Here is a 20,691-nt window from a genome sequence, read left to right as displayed (position 1 = left end):
TTGGGTTGAGGTGGAGTCACTGCAATCAATCCTGGCAATATTGGGTCTGAAGATGAGTCAGGACACAGGGATGCATCAGGTTCTCCACAGGTGCAATTGCGTGTTAAGTCAAAAGGCAGTGAAATAAAAAGGAAAATTCTGTGCAGATTCTTGGTAACGATGCCTCTTCCTGAGTCCTTATAGTTTGGAGGGTCACTAAAAATGCTGATACTTTGCCTTCCCAGTCATAAAAATAAATTTTTTTTTCCCTACAAAGGGCCAGGCAGTAGAGCAGATGGAATCAAGAATTATTACAGCTCAGTGTTAGCCAGAAGGAACAGCTGAGACTAATCAGCTTTCATTTAAAAGTATAGCATTCCCACTAAGCTCTTGTTGCTGCTGGCTTTATATTCTTATTCCTATTAATCACTGCTATTATGAATTTCAATGGATGACAGCTCTAAGAAGATCTTTGGGGAACCAGGATCAGGGATGCTCTGGATGAGGTACTGTATAAGGACATCTGCAAAACAGGGCTGTTCATCCATAAGGATAAACAAAGACTTCAGGAAAGCAGGTTTCAGCAGAGAAAGCTGGGAGATAGACAGCTGTATCCAGAAGAAAAGCTAGAAGTTTTGATTTCTAAAATTTCTGAGGAAAGATTAGGAAAGTAGTATTATGGCCAAAAACCCACCATTTCAAAATGGCAATTTCAGTCTTTCTGTTGTATAATAGCCTAAATGTAGCATTTTAAGAATATCAGGAGATTATTTCTAATATTTGTGTTGTGAAAAGATACAAGATTTTGATGTTCTTCATACCGATTTGAAGTAAGAACAGGTTTTGTAGTCCTGGTGTTTCCCATGGGACTAAATTTGTTTTTATTGGCTGTAATAATACCTTATCATGATGCAAAAATAAGTGAATGAGTTTTGGGGAGCACTTGAGAGAAGGCTGCAGAGGGGCTGGCAGGGCTCAGGGCAGCTCTGGCCAGGCTGTGCCCAGCTGGGGATGGCACTGCAGGGGAGAGCCCTGTGCTGGGTAAGTGCAGCACATTGGATAGAGCAGAGCTTGGAAAAGGCTGGGCAGAGCTTCTGTACCACGTGCAGGACAAGAGGTTTGGGCAAATGATGTTCCCCAGATGTGTGTTTGATAGTGTTTGCAATAACCACCTTTGGTCGGCCCCGCTAGATGGATTTCTTGGGAAATAATAACACTGTGCTTTTGTTCATAGCAGGCACTAGAGATAAAGTTGTGTCGTTACATAACATTCATATGACTGAGAGATGATAACTTGCTCTAAAAAAGGTAATTCGTGAGCTGGTGGCCACTGGAGGCCTGTATGAAAGATTGTGAAGATACTAGAACAAGACATTGTCCTGCACACCAAAAGACTTCACATTATAAATTTAATCAAGATAATCTACCTTAGTTAAAAGGAATTGATTAAATTCCTGAGATGGGTAGAAATACGTATTTTATGCAGTTGCTCTCTTGATCCCCTGTTCAGCCTGTTAGTGAGGAGTAGGAACTCTTACAGGCTCTGTAGGAAGTTGTACTGGACACTTCACTTTCAGACCCCATGGAGAGATCTTGCCACATGAGGAAATGACTGAAAATTCAGAGAGGATTTTTTTTTTTTTTTGAGCAGTCATATTCCCTTCAAAAGGACATTCTTGAAATCCATTGTAAATTCCTGGTTTTGGTCAGCAGTCATAGAATATTTCTAGCTTTCCCTGGTCTTATTCAAATCTGGAACAGAGAAATATTTAACTGGGATTGTAGGGAAGTTTGTAAAAGTGATCATTGGAAAATCTGGAAAAAACAAGATAGATCTCATCTCTTCTAGGAAGAAGCCAGTTAACAGAAAAAGAAATCCAACCACAAATAAAAGTTCTTAAGTTTTGAAAGAGGAGACATTAAAAGAGCAGTGACGTTTGTCCCCAATCTTTCCTATGCTGAAGAAGAGATGAAAAAGAAAAGTTTTATTTTCCAAATATAATAATACAATAAAAATAGGTCATGCCATTTAGTCTGAAACAGGCCATGGTTTCAAAAAATCAGTGCTTGTAATTTGTGTGTTTCTTGTGGGTTTTATCACTCAACACCCACATTACCTAATTATATACACCTCAAATCAAAACTGAAGAATAGCTTGCTTATTAAAATCTGTCATTGCTGTTAGAAAACATGTCACTGCTACACATTTTGTTTCTGTCACCACCACTGCCACCCCAATACCCTGCTTGCCCCCTTCTACCAGTTACGTTCCTGCGTGGGTGGAAAGGGGAGAGCTCAGCAGGCTTCTCCCACGGGGAGAGGCAGCCCCTGGCTGGATCCCCTCCGCAGAGCATTTAGCAGAGCAACGCCCAGAGTGTGTGGCACTGAGATCTGCATCTGTGCCAGCTTTCTGATCTTCTTTCTTTGGAGGCATTAATTACCTGTTAGCTCACTTTTCAAAAGCATTTGTGCTGCTATCTTTCATCTTTTCCCCTTGCTCTTATGCATACTCTTTCATACTTGTCACGGAGGAATATTGGGATGGAAAACTTTTATCTCTTCCAATATTGGATTCTTCTTCACTGTGTTATTGCTGTGTCTGCAACAACCTAATTTCCTCCTCCTCTGTACATACCTTTATTGCTGAGTTATTACCCAGGTAAATTGTCTCTCTTGTCATGCTGGCATTTGACACAAGGTGATTAGTTTAATAACAGGGGTTATTTTTTAGAAGCTCCCTGGAAAGGCTGATGGACAAAGGTGCCTCCCACGTGTAGTGCAGTGTAGCTTTATTATAACTGCATTTCACTCCTTGGCAGTTGAGCTGAACCTTGGATACAATTCCTCAAGTTGAGATATATTGCCCAAGAAGAAGAAATAGCAATGAAGAAGCGAAGAAGCCATTCATTAAAGCTGAGCAAATACGGACAAAAAAATGCTAATATTCACTTGATTTAAAAAATAAATTAGCTTTAGCTGTTTTTTCATCCCCCTTTGGCATTTATTTTCCAGAACTCTGCATCCCATCAGATTATACTAGTGTAAATGTTCTCAGAAAGCTCATTTTTAGCTAGTATACTGAATTATTTGTATAACCCCCAGAGACCAGTTCCTTGTAATTACACAAATAGAGTACTTGACTTGTAGCTACACACTGTAACTGGTGCAGTGGGCAACTGGTGATGCACATTAACCACGTTTTACTGGTATAGAGTGATCACCAGCAGCTCCTCCCACTGATTTCCCTTCCAACACGCCATGGACTCATTTTGTCAAGGGATGGAGAAGCTTTGTAGTGCAGAATTGATGTTTAAAACCATGGTAGCACCTTGCTGCTGGTGTAGCCCAGTTCCCTCTTTTTGCCAGCCAGGTGCTGGTGCCAGCAGTTTGCCATTGCCAAGAGCTTAGTTCATGCAGCCAGCCTCAAGGTAAGAAGAGCTTTATCAGGTAAAAACACCTGAAAGGTTTCACTGCCCTCTTGGCCTTTGCAGTCAGATAGTGCAGGTGGAGGTCACCAAGGTGTTGCTAGAGGAAACTCTCCCTCCAGAAAGCAGGAATAAAGTGCAGAGGGTTGGTCTGAAGATCTAGAATCGTCACACAGTCACAGAATGGCCTGGGCTGGATGGGACCCTGAAGATAATCTTGTTCCAACCCTGCAAAGGGCAGGGACACCTTCCACTAGTCCAGGCTGCTCCAAGCCCTGTCCAGCCTGGCCTTGAGCACCTCCAAGGATGGGGTGTGCCCTGCTTTCCTTGGTATGCAGCTTTTCTAAGAAGTCAGAGGACAGTGCAGTTGCTCTAGTTGGAATCTGTGGTGGATGTAAACAGGAACGTGATGTGAGTGTAAATACAGCAGCGGCCTCCTCTTTGCTGGGATGAGAGCTGCCTTCCTGCAGGCAGGAGGCTTGGACCCTCAGCGGCTGCTCCTGAGCCTTTTCACTTTGGAAAAGGCAGATGTGACCATGATCCTTGTGGAACTTGAGACTGGGCACTCCTCTGCTAGTCCTAGCTAAATCCTGCTGCATCTTCTGAGTGGGAAAAGTTTTGCAGAAAAATGCAAAAGACAGGTTTAGCAATGTAGCAGGAGATGGTAAGGACAAATACTGGGACTATTTATGGGCATTTTATGGGTTTAAAAACCAATAAATCAAGAGCCTCAAAACTTGTCTTGCCCTCAGTGTGCAGGAGAGCTTGGTGGAGTCAGCAGAAGTACAGAAAAAGTCTGTACTAAAAACAGTAGTGGTGCAAGAAGTGTTCTGGGGTTTTAATCCATGCTGGGCAATAAATTCCTCATTAGCCTTGGGCAAAACATGTAAGAACGAGGTTTTCATTTCCTTCTTTGTGAAAATGCTCATGTGGGAATAACATCTGAGTGCTGGGAGGTGCTGCTGGCAGACGAGTTCTGTTTCTGAAACCAGGGAGCAGCACAGGAGCCAAGCGTCGTGATGCACCGGGAACACACATTCCTAAAGCACTGCAGCACTTCCAGGGGTTTACTGGGAGTGCTGAAGTTGCTACTGAATCTAAAATGCACTTCAGCTCTAAGGATTTACTTTTTTAAAAAAAATGTTGAAATTACATCACTGCTGCCTGTCTCTGCCATGCTCTGCTCCCCTTATTTCCTGCTGCCTCTGATGAATATTTTTCATCTTTATCAGGTGTATTTTTTGATCTGGAGTTTTTTAGGGCAAGTAGGTCCTTCTTGCATGCCTGGGATATGCTCAGCATACCCAGAAAACTAAGAGTAAATGAACAACAGCAATATTATAAAGGTCTCTGATGATGAAAGGCTGATCTATTTATGTGCTGTGGTAGAAGGAAGCCCACTAATGGATTAAGACTTATGAAGGGATAATAAAACCAACTTAATATAAATACTTTTTTTTTTGTATCAGTGAGAACGGAAATTGGGGGGTTTAAAGGGTTTAAACCTGTTGTGCTTTGCATCTGTCTGTGTGCCTGTATTGTAAAAGTAGTTTATTAGTAAATCATTGATCCATATGCATATTTTAGAGGTATCGTATTAAAACCCCAGTGATGAACTAGTCTATACATCATTCAATTCTTAGGTTATATGCCTTTTTTTTATATAATTCACATGAATGATTTAAAAATATATAAATCATTTTCCTGGCTGCAGAAGTAATTCAGCCCTTTGCATTCTTGCATCACACTGGCTGCAGCTGCTGGGAGCAGGAGAGGTGGTTCTCTTCAAAGACTATTTTGTTCTATGCACACTTCAACTATGTAAATGTGATTACACTCAGATATTATTTAGTAGTCCTCATTTTCACAATGGAGTGCAAACATGCATTGCTTCTAACAGTTGTAATCACTGTTGTCTTACAAAGCAGGAAATTGCATACAGTGCTTTGCTCCTTTTAGTATGTTCAGCTTCCCAGAGTGTCCCCCTGGGAAATGAGTCTTGAAGTCATGAAGAGACTTGTCCCGGGCCACTCTGGGAAGTGTCAAGCTTGAATTGGGCAGCTGCAGTGTCCTGACCCCAAACGGTGCTGGCTGACTGGAAAGGTCAGACGAGGTGGTGTCCACAGCAGAAGATGACATCCAGACCATCACTTGGCACAGCTCTTCTGTCTTTTTTCAGTAATGGTAAGGTTTCAGTGAGAGCAATACATGAAAGATGGGCTCTGCTGTAAGGACAGAGCATCTTGTTTTCTGTGTAATTCCCTCTGTCTCGACAGGTCCTTGCAGTCTGGGTGTTGGGTGGGCAGCTGGTTGGTTTAAGATAGACTTACATAATTCATTTGGGAGTGAGTTTGGCAAGCCTGTTTTAAAAAGTGATGTTGTAGGCTGGCAACTCCTGTCTTCTCTCATCTGAGAAAACTGGAAGAGACAGCTGTGATCTTTGATGGGATGAGGCATATCAAGAGCAGAGAACACCTTGGTGCCTCTGTGGCTGCTCCTTGTCATGACCACTCAGGGTTCAGGCAGGCAAGGGAGCATCTCTGGCTACTCCTCGAGATAGTTTTCTATGCCCAAAAACATGTTGCAGGAGAAGCAGATACATGGAAGGAGACATGTCAGTGCAGTCTCAGCCCTGCTGGAGCAAACAGCAGGACTGGAGCAGTGGGGACAGCCTGGAGGGAAGGTGATGTGTGCCTGAGGGGCAGCACAGCTCCTGCTGGGTGTAGGGAAGCAGGACTCCAACACAGGTCTGTGTTTGAAGGGTAAGAGGCTTCATGAGCACATCCCTGCCAGCAGAAACAGCCCCTGGAGTGCAGTGGCTGGGTAGCCCAGGGGAGCAGAGAAGAGAAAAGCTGTAGCCCCGGGGGACTGAAATAACTCAGGGAATGCCCTGGCCCTGTGCTGGCCTGCTCAGGTACCTGGTAACCCTTCACACAGCTCTGGAGGGCGTTCTGCAAAAGCTGCTGGTGTCCTGCTCCTGCAAATGGGTATTTAATAGATGGGAATTCCTGCCAGCATTGTCTGAAATGTTCTCTAGTCCAAGCCTAATGAAATTCCCATGTGAGCCCCATTGCCAGTCCTGCTTGTTCAGACCTCCAGTGCTTTGTTTGAGACAGTTGTGTGAAAAACCTGCAGCAGCCCAGGGAGCAACACCTATTAGTGATCTGGCTGCTCTTCCCATTACCAGATACTGTTTTAATTTACTCTGTACTTTGTCAGAATTTAAGATTTTCAATATATCAGTTTTCTTTCTCAGGCTGAAGTTTGTGGGGAAGTTTCAGCTCTTTTCACTGCTATTATTTCCAATAAGTAGACTTGGAAAATACTTTCTATTGTCCATTAAGTCAGAGCCTTGGTATGGGACTTTCTTAAGTCTCCATAATATCTGAGACAAGAAATTTTCATTTGCTCTGAGTTGTACTTTTGCCCTTGCTGTGGGGGAAAAAAAAATAAGAGTTTGACTTTGGCATGAGCTGTAAATCTCTCTCAGCAGATATCCAATAAAAACATATTAGGATTTGGCAGATAAGTTTTCCCCAAATGAGTTTGCTTTGAGCAGTAGAGCTAGGTGGAATATTTTTTTTTTTTTTTTTTCCCCTGGGACACTTGGGGAAAAGAGAAGAGAATGGCAGCAGTGGTGCAGGAGGGCAGGAGTCAGAGTGGGGAGTGGAAGCAGCAGGTAGAGAGAGGCTGGTGGGGCAGAACATTTTCACCTCACAAGTGTGCTTCTCTCTTCCCATGCCAGGTTTCTTCAGTTGAAATGTGATTTTTTGGTCTGGAAAGCAGCTGACTTAATACATTTTTAGTGCTTTCTATTACTTTGCACAGATGAGAAGCAGCATCCCGGGTTACAGAGTGCTGCTCTTGCTGCAAACACAGCAGCAGAGGTGGGAGGCAGAGGGGTTCCCCCCACGACGCCCAGCCAGGTTTTTATGTGTCACCCAAGCTGCTGACTCCAGCGTAGGATTCTTTCTTCTGCTGTTCACTGTGTAGCAGAGAAATGTCAAGTTCCTGAGAGGATCCTCCCTGTGTCCCTGTTGCAAACCAGTGCTGTAGGAGCCCAGGGAAGAGGGCCCAGTGTGAGGCAGGGGTGAAGGGGGGGTGGCATCCAACCATGGCAATCTTGTATTTTACCTCTGTTCCCACTGTGAATATTTTGGTTGTCTAGTTAAGCTCTCAGAGAATGCAAATTTGTCAGTGGCAGCTGTAGGAGCTTGATGGTGGAAGAACAAAGTAGGAATTTATAATGTGCATATAATTGTAAAGAGAAGGATTTTTTTTAGTGGAAGATCAGCAGTAGTGCAGAGTAATAATCATCTTAAAGGGTGACTCTCTAGAATTAGTTGTTATTTTGTTTGAGTCCTTTGAAATGGTTTCCATACTATATAATTATCTTAAATTTTAAGTGCTTCCTGCAGTGATAATGCGTGCATTCTTGCATTCTTATGTAAATGCTTTAGCGGTTCCCAGTGTCGAATTGGAAATGTCATTCAAGAACAGGTAATGGCTTTGCAAAATCTAGAGGAAGAAATTAATCCTTTTCTTCCTCATCATTTTCCAGTTTGCATTCTGGGCTTTCCTGGCTGTGTTTGCAGCTCTGGCAGAAGCTGCTTTTCAATAACAAACATCCAGTGGTGGGAGACACTGAAGTGAAGAGCTGAATCTCCCCAGCTGGAGCTTAAAAAGACAAGAGACCAGCAGACAAACTGTTATAACCTGCAGAAAGAAAATAATTAGTTTGTAGACCCAATTAATCCTAGGCAAAGCCACTTAGGAATAATTCTGAAAACATTTCACTGTAATGAAAGTCCAGAAATCCCTGCTAAGATGCTAATTTTTAAGTGGTGTTGCTGTGAACACAAGCAGCTGGTCCCTCTGGGCACCGTGGCCGTGGCAAAGCCGGGGCTGGGATCAAGGGCCGGGCTGTGAAGGTTTCCTGCAGGTGCTGTACCCCGAGCTCAGTCACTGCCTGGGGACAGTGTGAGTCAGGCACACCTGGGGACCCCGAGCTCCAGCAGCCCCAGTCTGTTGTACGTTGTTCCAGTTCAGCAAAACACCCCTGGCTGCGAGGGGTTCAGAGATGAAACCCCCAAGTCCAGGGAAGAGTTCACTGCCTGTTACGCCACAGACTGTGCTGTAGCTGTGGCAGATCCTACAGATGCAAAGGCAGTGCCTAAAGCAAAGTGTGGTGTCCAGTCTGACTGCCCTGAAGGTGCCGTGCGGGGATCCAGTGATACCCACGGGTCCCTCTGGGAAGGTACACTTGCCTGGTCAGGCTCTAGAATATTTTGCAAGAGGGAGAAAAGGAAGGAACCTACAGATTCCCCATGAGGAGAGCATCATCTGGTGATCAAGGGTGTCACTTACAGCATAAAGCTGGTCATGGTGGAGGCTGTACTTGAACCAAAGAAACGAGACAAAGAGTTCTGCATTGTACAGAAGAACAGCGGTTAAAATACGAGGCTTGAAAGGCACTGTTTTTCACTAAAAAGCCTGGGCTGAGGGATTTCATGGCAGACCAGGAGTTCAGCCACACACCTTCTAGCTTCAAAGCAGGATTTTTGTCTACCTTTGCTGAACAGTTTGGAAAATTGACATAAATTCTTACATGTCATTCACTTTCAACAATTTAGAAGTCAGTCCTGGAGCACTAACTCAGGCAAATTCATGATTCATTTTAATGGGAGCTTTGCCAAAATAAGACTGTGAGGTTTGGGGGCTGTTTCCATGAAGGGGAAAGAAATCCCCATAAATACTGCAAAGCAAAACCTCTATCTTGGATGTACCCAAGGTAATTTCTTTCCATTTCAGCCATCAGACTCCCAGTGCCAAGGCTGATCTGGGGCAGACTTTCCCTGGCCTAGACGAGAGCAGAACTGAAATCCTCTTCTGTGCAGTACTTGGTATTAAAGCTCACTTAACCTGTCTCATATGGTGACAGAGTGGAACACTTGGGGCCACCTGGGGACAGCCTGTGCTGCTCTGCTGAGCTGTGACATCCTGGAATGGACCAGTCTAGCTAAGGTCTCCAGCAGAGCTCACAGACTGGGCTCACCTCCACAGTCACTGAAGGAGGAACCGGGCAGCACCTCTGCAGCTCAGTTTGTGGCGTGGTAGGAAAGGCCTGGCCCCTGTCTTGCTTTTGGCTGTGACAGAGTTCATTTTCTTCTCAGTAGCTGGTACAGTGCCCACTTTGGATCCAGCATGAGAATCCTGTTGGTAACGCAGTGATGGTTTGCTTGTGGCTCAGTAGTGCTTAGCCTCTGCCAGTGAGCAGGTGCACAGAACCCAGGAGGGACCACAGCTGGAACAGCTCACCCAAACTAGCCAAGGACATATTCCATGCCATGGAATGTCATGCTCAGTATTGAAACAGGGAGGAGTTTCCTGGAAGGGACCAGCTGCTGCTCAGGGATGGGCTGAGTGTCAGTCAGCAGGTGCTGAGCAACTCTACTGTTTTTCTTGGGTTTACTCTCTAACCGTCTCCTTTTTCTTAGTAGTGTTCATTTTACTTTGTTTCAGTTATTAAACTGTCCTTCTCTCAACCCACAAGTTTTGCTTTCTCTTTTCTCCATGGTTCTCCTCCCCATCCCACTGTGAAGGCAGGGAGGTGAGCAAGTGGCTGTGTGGTATTTGCTGCCTGGGTTTAAACCACAACACCTCTATCAGCTTTGCCACTGTGGCTGCAGGAAAACTCCAGTTCTGAACTTGCCAGCCCATATTCTTTGTGCAGACTTCAGTAGGCAGGTGATATGATTCATCAGCAAATCCCTAAATCCTTGGTCTGCCATGCCTTCTTTCCCCAGCCTGTTCCGCTGTTTGTTAGGTTATACTAACAACAGGTTCCCTGGACAGTGAAATGGAAGATCAGCCAGTGGGGAAATTGAAAGATGATCATCTTTTCTGATGGACAGGCTCAGCTTTATACATTCAGTTGCAGGCTCGTTTTGCTCTGCTCTCTCCCTGGCTGGCTGCAGACAGGTGTTATTTGCTGACCTGGAAAGAGAGAACCAGAATTCAGAGGCAGAACTGATCCAAGGCACTTTAGATACCGCAAGAAAAAATACAACAGTAGTTTTCAAACTGAACCTCAGACTTGGCTTTCAGATTCCTCCTTGTAATACAATGCACAGCATCTGTTAATCTCGTGCCAGAAGTTCTTTAACTGTGCTTAAAAGGACTTCCTGAGGCAGAGATACAAGGTTTAGTTTTAAAATCAAAGTGCTCACATAGTTCCCCTTTTTGTATGATTCAGGGACAAAGATTTCATTTAAACCCTTCTAAATCCTTTCAGGGAGCTCCCTGTGTGTTCTACAGGTAACACTGTCAGAGAAATTGAGATTGAGATGGAGGTGGAAAGGGTTCTTTGACTCAAATTCTCAGAAAGCCCCAGAGGCTTGCTGGTGCAGATGTCTACGTCAGGTAGTGGTCATACCTATGTTTGAATTTAGTGTTTTTCTAGTTTTTTCACTGTGAGAGAACTCAGAACAGCTCTCCTGTTGAAATGTTATGATACAGAGATCTGCAGTGTTTGATTCATGGAGCAAGTGTCCCTCAACATTCCCAGAAATCTGCGATTGCAGTCCAGGCTATCTTAGGTTAGGGTTTTAAATTGCACCTCCCAGAGACATTTGGGTGTCTTCCAAGCTTAAATTAGGTTTGCAAGTGTTTTACCAGGGACCTGTTTCTCCTCTGCTGCTTAGACAACAGCAGCATGGTGTCTCCCAAAAGTCTGGCTCCAGAGTAATCTTTTACACAGCCGTGGGGCAGCAGGGAGTCATAAAACAGCCAAATGACAGACCTTTGCAACGTCCATATCCCTGTGTGAGAAAGAAAACAGAGCTTTGTAAGCTTATCTGTGTGCTCAGGCAGTCTCTTGGAAGGACAAGGCTTTCTGTTTCTCAGCTTCATTGCCTTGCTGGAGGCCTGTTGAGGGGACATGCAATACCCAGCCCAGTCTCTAGACATTAATGGCGCAGCCACATCATGGAATGAGGTATTTTCCAATATGTTTGCTTCTTTGTGCATTATCTGTCTAGCTGGAGAACCCTGTTTAGAGCTACCAACTATAAAACCAAAAGAAACTGTATTTTGGAGGCAGCTTTGTGGGCCTGTCTGATGTGTCAGGGTCTGATTTCCAAGGGGACAAGGAGAGGCGGAAGGGGGTGTTTTCTACCTCCTCATCTGACCCAGCTGTTCCCAGGGACATACTCAGGCTTTGCTGGAGAGCACACTGCAGTTCCAGTGCTGACTGTGATGTGAAACTTCCCGTTTCTCCAGCTGCACAGTGCCAACTGCTTGTTGGAGCAATGCAGTGACGCCAGTGCACGATGTCCCTGAGGTACACCCAGGCATGTGGCACTCCTGGTACCTGTGCCCATGTAGGGGAGCTGGGCTCTGCTCTGCTGCACAGCTCTTCTTGTGCAAAGTGCTGGAAAACTTCCCCAGACGTAAAATGTTGCTTACAAGATGTGCGTGTATGTCACAGAGAGAAATTCAGCCTATTTTCTGCAGAAGTGCCCCTCCTTAGGTGGGGTCTTTACCTGCTGAAACAAATGTGTTCTACCAGTCAGCATCAGCTCTCAAATAAAGTCACTCTTACAGCTCATCTCCGTTGTATAATCCTTTATTACCTTGTTATTAAAAGGTTTTGCCATCTGAAATCTCTCAAATCTCACAATTAGCCTACATCTCCAATACAAACATCCCTCCGAGATCCTCTTAGCAGCATACAGTCAATAGCATCATTTAGGGAGGGTGGGGAAATTCCAAAGAGCATCACTGCTCTATATCAAGAAGCAGGGTTTGGCTGCCAGTAATGCCCTGGCACTGTCAAACTACTGAGGTTTGAAAAACATCCACCCGTGGCATTCATGAATAAACAGATTTCAGTAAATCAAGCTCATTTGAAAAGGTCTCATTATCATTTGGTCACATAGAGGTGCTGGTTTGCTCGGGGTGGAGCTAACCAGGTCCTTGAACCTGGGACATTCACATTATTATTATTATTACGCTCAGTCTTTTATATTTACACTTTGTAGTAAGCAAGTGAGCTGAATTAATAGTGACGAATATCAAATATCGTAGATTTCTTAGCAAGATGTCTGTGTGTCTTTGCAGGCTACCTGAACATTAGGAGCTAACCAAAATGCAGTAAAGACATGGGTAATATTTGCCTTGGTTATAATAAATACATTTTGGATCAGGTTCTGAAGGAGTCATTGCTTTTGTTGAGTGTAATGTCCTACTTAAGTTTCCCAGCACTGGCATTATCCATGTTAACAATTACGCTTGCAATGTAATGCTTCAGAATAAAAGCCTAATTCATAGGCCTGCTAGTTTGGTGTTATTTTTTAGTATATAATGCCAGTCCAAAAACTCTACCGCATTTATAACTTTACCAAGCTTTACAGGGGGGTCCCAAATACGTTTGGCAGTGTTGCTGTAGGGGAGGCAGTGCCCAGGGCTGTGTGGCGAGAGAGCACAGCGGCCTGGGGCACTGCTGGGGGCACTCGGGGAGGAAAGGACAGAGCCTGTGCCGAGAACCCGGCCTGAGAGCACAGACTGAACCGAGTGATCAGCTAAGCCAGAGACCAGAAATACGCATCCACATTAATAAAGCATACAGCCAAATGGCAGGGCTGGCCTTTCCTGTGGAACAGACTCTCAGCTGACAGCGAAGCAAGAACCTGTTTGATGTAGTGTGACATTATTCCTTCTCTGCAGCTCCTGCTGTTATTTATCTTCCACTTGCAGCTCCTCACAGTCACTGAACAGAGGCAATTTCTGGTGTGCAGAAAAAGAGCTCGTTCAGCAGCATGTGAGCTCTTCCTCTGGAGCAGACCCCATCTTTCTTCTTTGGTGTCAGCAAAGCGGCAGGTGGAGGTTTGGGGAGGTCCAGGCTGAGCAGAGGCTGTGCTTGGGAGAGCTGCCTGCCCAGCCTGTGGGTGGAAGAGCTCTGCCTCCATGAGTTTCCCATCAGAAACATAGGATGGCACCTCAGCAGAGCAGCAAAGAACAAGGGGATCACTTCCACATCGATTTCCCCACCTGCACTCAGAGCTCTTGTAAAGACAGGCTTTCAGCCAGGCTCAGGTTACCACAGAGACAGCATACCCTGCTATCACTATTCCCACAGGAAGGATGGTAGCACTTGTTCTGACTCCTGTTAATTCAGCTGCTCTTCTCCAAAAGAGAAAAAGCTTTGTGTGCTTTCGTGATTTTCCATAGAATTTTAGGAGCATCCACTGCAAAAAGGGTCACGTCCCTGGTTGTAATTAAAGAGACGGATTTAGAGCTCGCTGCTAACACTGATTAGATTATTGTTTTCCAGCCCTTTAAGATAAATCTGCATGAATTCACGGGTGTCAGTCCAAAGGAGATCTCTTCCATCTCCTTAGCCCAGGGCTGGTGTCCTGTATCTAGGATACAGCAGTAAATGCCATACTCTTCTAATTAGCCCTGCTGCTTCCACAGAGCCTGTCTGGGGAGCTCTCCAGTGCTGGGAAGGCTGGACCACAGAAGTGCCAGGGGATTGTTTGGTGATGCAATGTCCAGCATTGCTGGGCATCCTCTGCAGAAGCTCACAAAACCAAAGGAAGAGCTGGAGGGCAATTCTCAGAGGAACAAACCACGAGCAGTTTCCTGAAAACAAGGCACTTGTGTTGTACCAAGGCTCTGGCTCCTCGTAGTCCGTGAGATGCCACTGGCCATGTCCAGCAAATGGCAGTGGGCTCAGGGCTTGGCCATTGGAACAAGTGGGATGAAGGGCTGTCTGTAACTGAGAGCAGAAGATGATCCCCACACTTCAAAGGGATTTTTTTCAACTTAGATCTGTTCTTTTTTAAAAAGCAGTATGTGACACACTTAAGCTGAGGACATTCTGCTCAACAGCTGTGTTGGAGAGATTTGACAATACCAGGATTTGATGTCAATTATAACTGCTGGAAATCTGATTGCAGTGTCTGGCAGGTTATCTATGTAATAATGGGTTTGTTATAAAACAGGTTGCTTAGCATCTTTGGGGCTCTCTGCTCTAGTTCTGGGGAAGAAAGCCGTTTGAGCTGCCTTTTGCATCTTTCTCCCTTTAATATTTAAGCTTGGATACACTGACTAATCAGAGGGTCAGAAATACCACAAAATTGGACTATATTTATCAGAGACACAATTTAAAAGATAGAGAACTTTTGTACAAATGCACAATAGTGAGGCTGAGCAACAAAGACCATTTTACTTTGTCATAAGACAAATGACTGAAAATATCTTACCTCTGTTATGCAACTCAATGGTGCAGCCTCTTCTTAAATGTTATGTTTCAATTCTGGAAATGATAGAGAAAAAAAAAAAAGAAAGAATTCAGTGAAGGGTAATGAAAATGATTAAAGGCACCGAGAAACTTTCATATGAGAAGAGATTTAAAAAGATTAGGCCTGCTTAGTTAAGACAAGAGATGAATAAGCAGAGGCACGATGGAGAGATGTGGGGTAATGAATGGCACAGAAGAGGCACACTGAGTACTTTTATGTGCTGTTTTCCAAAATTAAAAGCTGAGAGAAGAAAGCTGTAAAAAAAAAACCCAAAAAACCAAAACCAAGAAATGTGCTTATGATAAAAAACAACAACAGACACATTTTAAATACGTTTTCCGCAGTGCTGGATTCACCTGTGGAAGCCGCTGTCGCAGGGAACAGAGATAATGAGCTTAGGAAAATTATGAAAAGGATTGGCTGCTCTGGGGAAAACTGTGAGCCTACTGAGAGGAAAAGGGAGTTCTCTTGTAGTTTTCAATGGGAGCACGATTCAGCAGCTGGCACAGTCCCAAGGCTGCTGGAATGATCCGCCAGCTCCAGTGGCTCTGGGTGTTTATTGCACATGCATGGAGAGTGACCTGCTGCAGCTGCCTGTGCTGCTGTACCATGACTCGAGTTCTCCTCCAGGCCAAGGAGGCGGGATTTCTCCCAGCATATTTTCAGGGAGCACATCTTTTCCCTTTCCCCTTTCAAGAGCCAGGCAGGTCAGGCATTGAGCAGCTCTGCTGGGGCAGCTCTCGGTGCTTTGCTCAGCCAGGAGGATTTCATTCCTATGCTTGGCTCAGTCGTGTGGGTGGGAGAATGATGAGAAAACGTAGCAGATCTGATCCAAGGTCCAGCAAGCTCACCACCCAAAAATGATCAGTGCACATACCTAGAGAAGAAAACTTGATCAGTGTGGAAGTACAGGGATACTTTCATCTCCCACTTTTCATCTGGAGATTACCTTAGCCAGAGGCTGTAGTGGTGTAAACCAGTCCTTGACCAAACCTGGCAGGGCATTCCAGGAATCCTTGGGCTTTATCATACAATACAACCTTGGATAGACATAGGGAAAGTTATTCTAGTTTGGTTTTCTTTTTTACTCAAATCGATGCCTACATGAGTATAAGTGTAAGAAGATCTGTCTCCAAAGAGGCCTAATTACAAATGGACATATAGGCTTTCCTCTGCAGTTTCTGGAGCAGTAACAGGGATTCTGTATGTGGGAAACAATAAAAATTAAATATGATTTTAAAAATGGCTTCTAGGTAATAACAGAACTGTAACACACACATTGATCTTCTCTGTTAGTCTGGTTTAAAGCCTTCAGAAAACCTGACAGGCATTTACTGCTTAATGAACCTTCTCAAGTTTCACAAAACAGACAATGTTTAAAGACTAGTTTCTTCCTTTTATTTTATTTGAATTCTACTGATTCTGAACTAGGACTGGCAAGTCTGATGTCCTAAAGCTGCAGCAATTAAAAGAGGGTAGATGCAAGCATTAGGATGTATTCAAATAAGACTTGATCCTTCAGGTACTGGCAGAGGTTTCTCTCTACAATGGTTCCAGGATCATCAGAGGTGAACATGAGGCAGAAGAGAAGAATTTGAGGTAAAGTGGATCTTCTGTCCTCCTTATTCACACCAGGTAAATTCTATGTCAAAACTTGGTGGGATGGATTAGGAAAGAGACCTGTGTTTGACATCTGTGGGGTGGAGTCCTGGGCATCTTGCAGAAGTTTTAAGCCACAATACAGGCTTTCTCCAGCAGGATTGATTTCCTCTGCAGTATTCAGAAGAATACCTTCTTTCTGTATGTATCATGCCTTAGTTCTCTTGCCCCAGTTAAGGAATGCTTTAGTTAATCAACACAGTTGAAAAAGTGAAGCATCACCAAAAGACAGGGGAACAATAATATGATTATGCATAGTTCCTGTCTCAATTAAATTTCAGCATTGTTTACAGTCATTGAGTCTTTTCCCTTGGGTCATCAGGCAGTGCATCCATTCCATGGGCAGAGCACACTGAGAGCACACCCAGCTTTAAATAGTTGGTTATTGATGTGCCTAAATGCCACTCAAAAATCTGGGCAAAGATGACTTGGACAGCTTTTCAAACTGAGTCACTGATAAGGGTAGAAAAAGAGTAATGAACAAAACTCACACCTCTAAAACTCTGTATTTGTAATTAATATGTTCTCTACTTCAGTTCACTGTGGGCATTTTTCCCTGAGTTTGTGCATTTGATTTGCTGTGCAAAGGAACGATGTCAAGGGAATCATTACAGGATCTTTTCAGTGCTTTTCTCATAGATTCAGAGAATACCTAGTGACAACCTGGAATCTTTCTGGAGATACTGGTTATCCAGCTGCTTCCTTGGGCTCCATTGTACTCTTCACAGAAGCTTTGTACTAAATAATTTTACACATCACTGACAGTTTGTGTTTCACTTGATAAATTCCTGTTTATTGCACTAGCAGTAAGGAAGATCCATGCTATGGAGTTGTTTGGGATCACTCTGCAGGAAAACTTTGCCTTCCTATCACTCCTGTCATTAAGTCGTTTTCCTGAATAAATTCAGTGTCTCTTCTTTATATAATTTTTGATCTAATTTTCTTCCTTCCATGGTTGTACGGCCAGTACAGATGAAGTGAATTCAAGGGGAATTACACTCTTCCACAAATCCCTCTTCATCAGCAGGTGGCTTGTCTGGTAGCAGTTAGTTCGGCCTTACTGAGGGCTTTGGGCTACCTGCAAAGTCTTTTTGAAAACTCACCTGGAAGAGGCATAGCCAGAATGATGCTCCTCACTGAGCTGATCCCACACCTGTCTTCAAAGCCCACACAGCTTTTTGGGTATCATCTTTTGCTGTGACTGCCAGTGTTGTATACAGTCACAGTTACACGGTCAAAGAGTCCCACAAGATCTGTACGTACTCAGATTGTGAGTTGCTCCCACTGGCATCACCAGGATTCCTCAAAATAAGTAAACTTAAGCAAAATGGACAGCATTGTGGGATTGGAAGCTATCTGTGGAAACTGTGCTATATCTGATACAAAATACATTGCTTTAAGGTAATTGTCATTTTCCATTGCTGTAGCAAATGGCTTTTGGTGGCTCAGGAAATACCGGCTTCAGTCTTCTCACTGATGATCTAAAAGCTGTTATTTCTGATAACATTGAAGTTGAAGTATTCCCATCCTGTGCTGTTGATACCGCTGCACGTTACAGGGTGATGATCCAGAGGATATACCGTGGAACATCACATGCCAAGATGGAGAAAATCAATCTCTGTTAATAAAAAAAGGCAGGCTCACTGGCGCAGAAAATCACTGCTCTGGAGCCTTAACGAGGCTCCTTCAAAAATTCATGATTAGAAAATGGAATCCTGGGCTACATTATAGTCCTGAAAGAAATTGGGATATGGAGGGAAAAAAATCCCATTTTCATTAAGTGGAGAAAATAAAGGATAAATTCCATACGCAGACATAGCCATTGATCACAAGGAATATAATTACATGCTCAGTGTGTAAGAACATTTTCCAAGTTTCCCAAGTACACAATACTTTCCTTGAATACTTTTCAAAGTTAATTTTTCTTTTCTTGTTGTTTACTCATGCCTCTAGCACTAAGTCCATCTGAACAAAATCTGTGATTGTTCTAATAAACTGCTCTAGGGTAGCTTCAGGATACTCAACCTGCAGTGAAAGAAAGACATTGAACAAACCCAGTCTTGACCTCATGACTTGAAGAATTTGGTGATGGCCTCTGCTGATGGTATCCACAATGCAAATTCAGTATGCAGTAAACAGCCGAGAGCAAACGTCTTCATCCTCCCTCTGTGCACTGTGCTTCAGCCATCCCCACGAGAGGCTCCTGTGATGCCACACTCTTTAAATACCTGCCTTACAAGCAGGTTTCCCCTTTTCTGTTCATGGGGAGGCTGTTCCTGCATCAGAGTCATTTGGAGCACAGAATAATTAACATGCAGTCCTGCAGTGTAGGTGCGTGTGATGGCTGATAGTTTGGAGGGGCTTTGGCTTCAGATACGTCTTCTGCACAAACAGAGCAGGAGGAATTCCAGCTTCACTCTTATGGTATTTTAGCTTTCAGGCTTGGCATTCTGTAGTGCAGCTTGAATTATTTTAGATATAATCTAGTCAGCTGCCTGGAAATACAACTACTCTAAGTGTATGCCACGAGGCCTTTTTACCATATTATCATACACCAAATTATTCTTTTTTAATTATTTTTCACATATTCAATGCAGCTACAGACTTGTTCATGAAGGAACCTTTCAGTAGTTCAGCTGATCAGCTCAAAACCAAGAAGCAGCCCCTGACAGTTCATCTCCTTGCTTACTTAAGCGTGGCTGAGTCATGACTACAGTGAATCCAGCACTTTCTTTTCGCTTTTATTTATTCATTCATTCATTCATTGTTAAGAGTGTATGTGTGAGGGGCTTGAGTGACTGCAGTTTATGGTCATGAAGGTGCCCTCATCAGTGACTTTTGAGGTAAGCAGAGACTGAAATACTGTTTCACAGAAATAATTAATCTTCATCTGTTTTGTGTAACAATGTAACCCTAACACTGGACTTTCCGGAACTCATTTGCATTATTTTCATTGCAAGGATGGACTAAAAGGACAGCTGAGGGACAGAAAAAAACTGGCCTTAGAATTCAATAGTTATATTTATAAATTTTCCATAGGATTGACGATGTGAGCTGGAAAACATCAGTGTTAATTGGGGCACTCGGCCCTCTCCTGATTTTAGCGTGCTCTTCCTCAGTATATTAATAAAGAATTTGCCAGCAGAGATAACATAATGGCCAATTTGCAGTTGCTGCTCTGCACTGTATCTTGAATTGATGTGCTCATAGAAGTCCCGTCCGTACTCAGTTGGCTTGGCACGGGGACTTGCCAAGCTCAGAAGAGTACATTTTAATTGGAATGCCCCCATGCTGCCATTCCTTTTTCAGAGCTTCCTCTGCAGTTCTCCTCCCTGGCTCGTTTTGTAACGAGTAAGAAAGACATACATTGGATTAAACTGAAGGCAGGGGATGGGTGGGAACAAACTCTTCCTAAAGGTGAGCAGCTGTTTGGTATTCAGGAGCAGGCAGAGCACTTCAGTTTCTGCAAACAGCTCGTGTGGGAGCTGTTTATTTGGCAAGGAGGATGCCATTCCACCGGGCAGCACCTTGCTGAAGCTGCAGCTGCAGCCTGGGAATTGGCAGGTGTCAGTCAAGGGAAAGGGGCACAAATCTCTGCCAGCCCAGTCCAGGGAACGAGGTGTTCTGCTTTAGTGCCTGAAAAACTGGGAGGGAATTTGGCTTGATAACTGAGCATGGTATGGAGGGGTGTCTGTGTTTCTGTGCTGTTTGTTGTGAGGATCCACCCCCTTGTAGCTCCTGCAGAATCCCGGGATGCTCCAGGGAGCGATTTTCCCTGTGGTGCTCGTGGGGTGGCTGGCAGGCTGGGCTGCACCAGCAGCTCGGTGTGGGGCTGTGCATGGGCTCAGCCACAAACTCACAGGAGCACAGCACTTCCACGAGGGCCCAGGGAAAACCAGGAGTGAGGGAGGGGTTTGGTGTCTTTCCTTCTGTCTCCCCACCGTTCCTGGCCCTCTGTGTCAGGGGATTCTGGGCTGCTGATCATTCCGAGGTTAACTTGCTTCCTGAGAGCCCCACAGTAAGTGTTCCGGTTCTGTTTGCAGTCTGACCCTCTGCTGCTGTGTACAAGCAGGCCTTTTGTACCCAAAACAGCTCCAAATTACTGTACATAAACCATAATCTTCCAGTGGGAGCACTGTAGTTTTCCATTTTGCTGCTAATTGGATGATACCCTTGCAATAGTCTTTGTTACCATGGCTGGTGCTGGGCAGGGAACAGTGAGGGAAGGCTTTTATGCAAAAATCTTACAAAAATGCAGTGACTGTCCCCATTTGACAGCAATTGAAACCAATTGTCAATTAACTAAATAACAACCAATTAGC

The 20,691-nt window shown here is 44.3% G+C and overlaps 1 protein-coding gene and 1 long non-coding RNA gene across 7 annotated transcripts in view; one reads left to right on the top strand and one right to left on the bottom strand.

Moving 5' to 3' along the window:
• Positions 1 to 20,691, top strand: part of FGF13 (fibroblast growth factor 13) — a 241,296-nt gene that overhangs the window by 214,981 nt on the left and 5,624 nt on the right. The gene's annotated exons all lie outside the window — the stretch shown is intronic.
• On the bottom strand, positions 1,950 to 20,660 carry LOC125333063. Its single transcript, XR_007206745.1, has 2 exons — positions 14,672 to 20,660; positions 1,950 to 10,400 (listed from the first exon to the last, which is right to left on the bottom strand). It is a non-coding gene; the product is annotated as an uncharacterized LOC125333063 (long non-coding RNA).

Source organism: Corvus hawaiiensis, chromosome 14 (assembly GCF_020740725.1).
Source record: "Corvus hawaiiensis isolate bCorHaw1 chromosome 14, bCorHaw1.pri.cur, whole genome shotgun sequence".
Lineage (NCBI taxonomy): Eukaryota > Metazoa > Chordata > Aves > Passeriformes > Corvidae > Corvus > Corvus hawaiiensis.
Note: the sequence above shows the minus strand (reverse complement) of the source record. Positions and strands in the feature narration are given on the sequence as shown.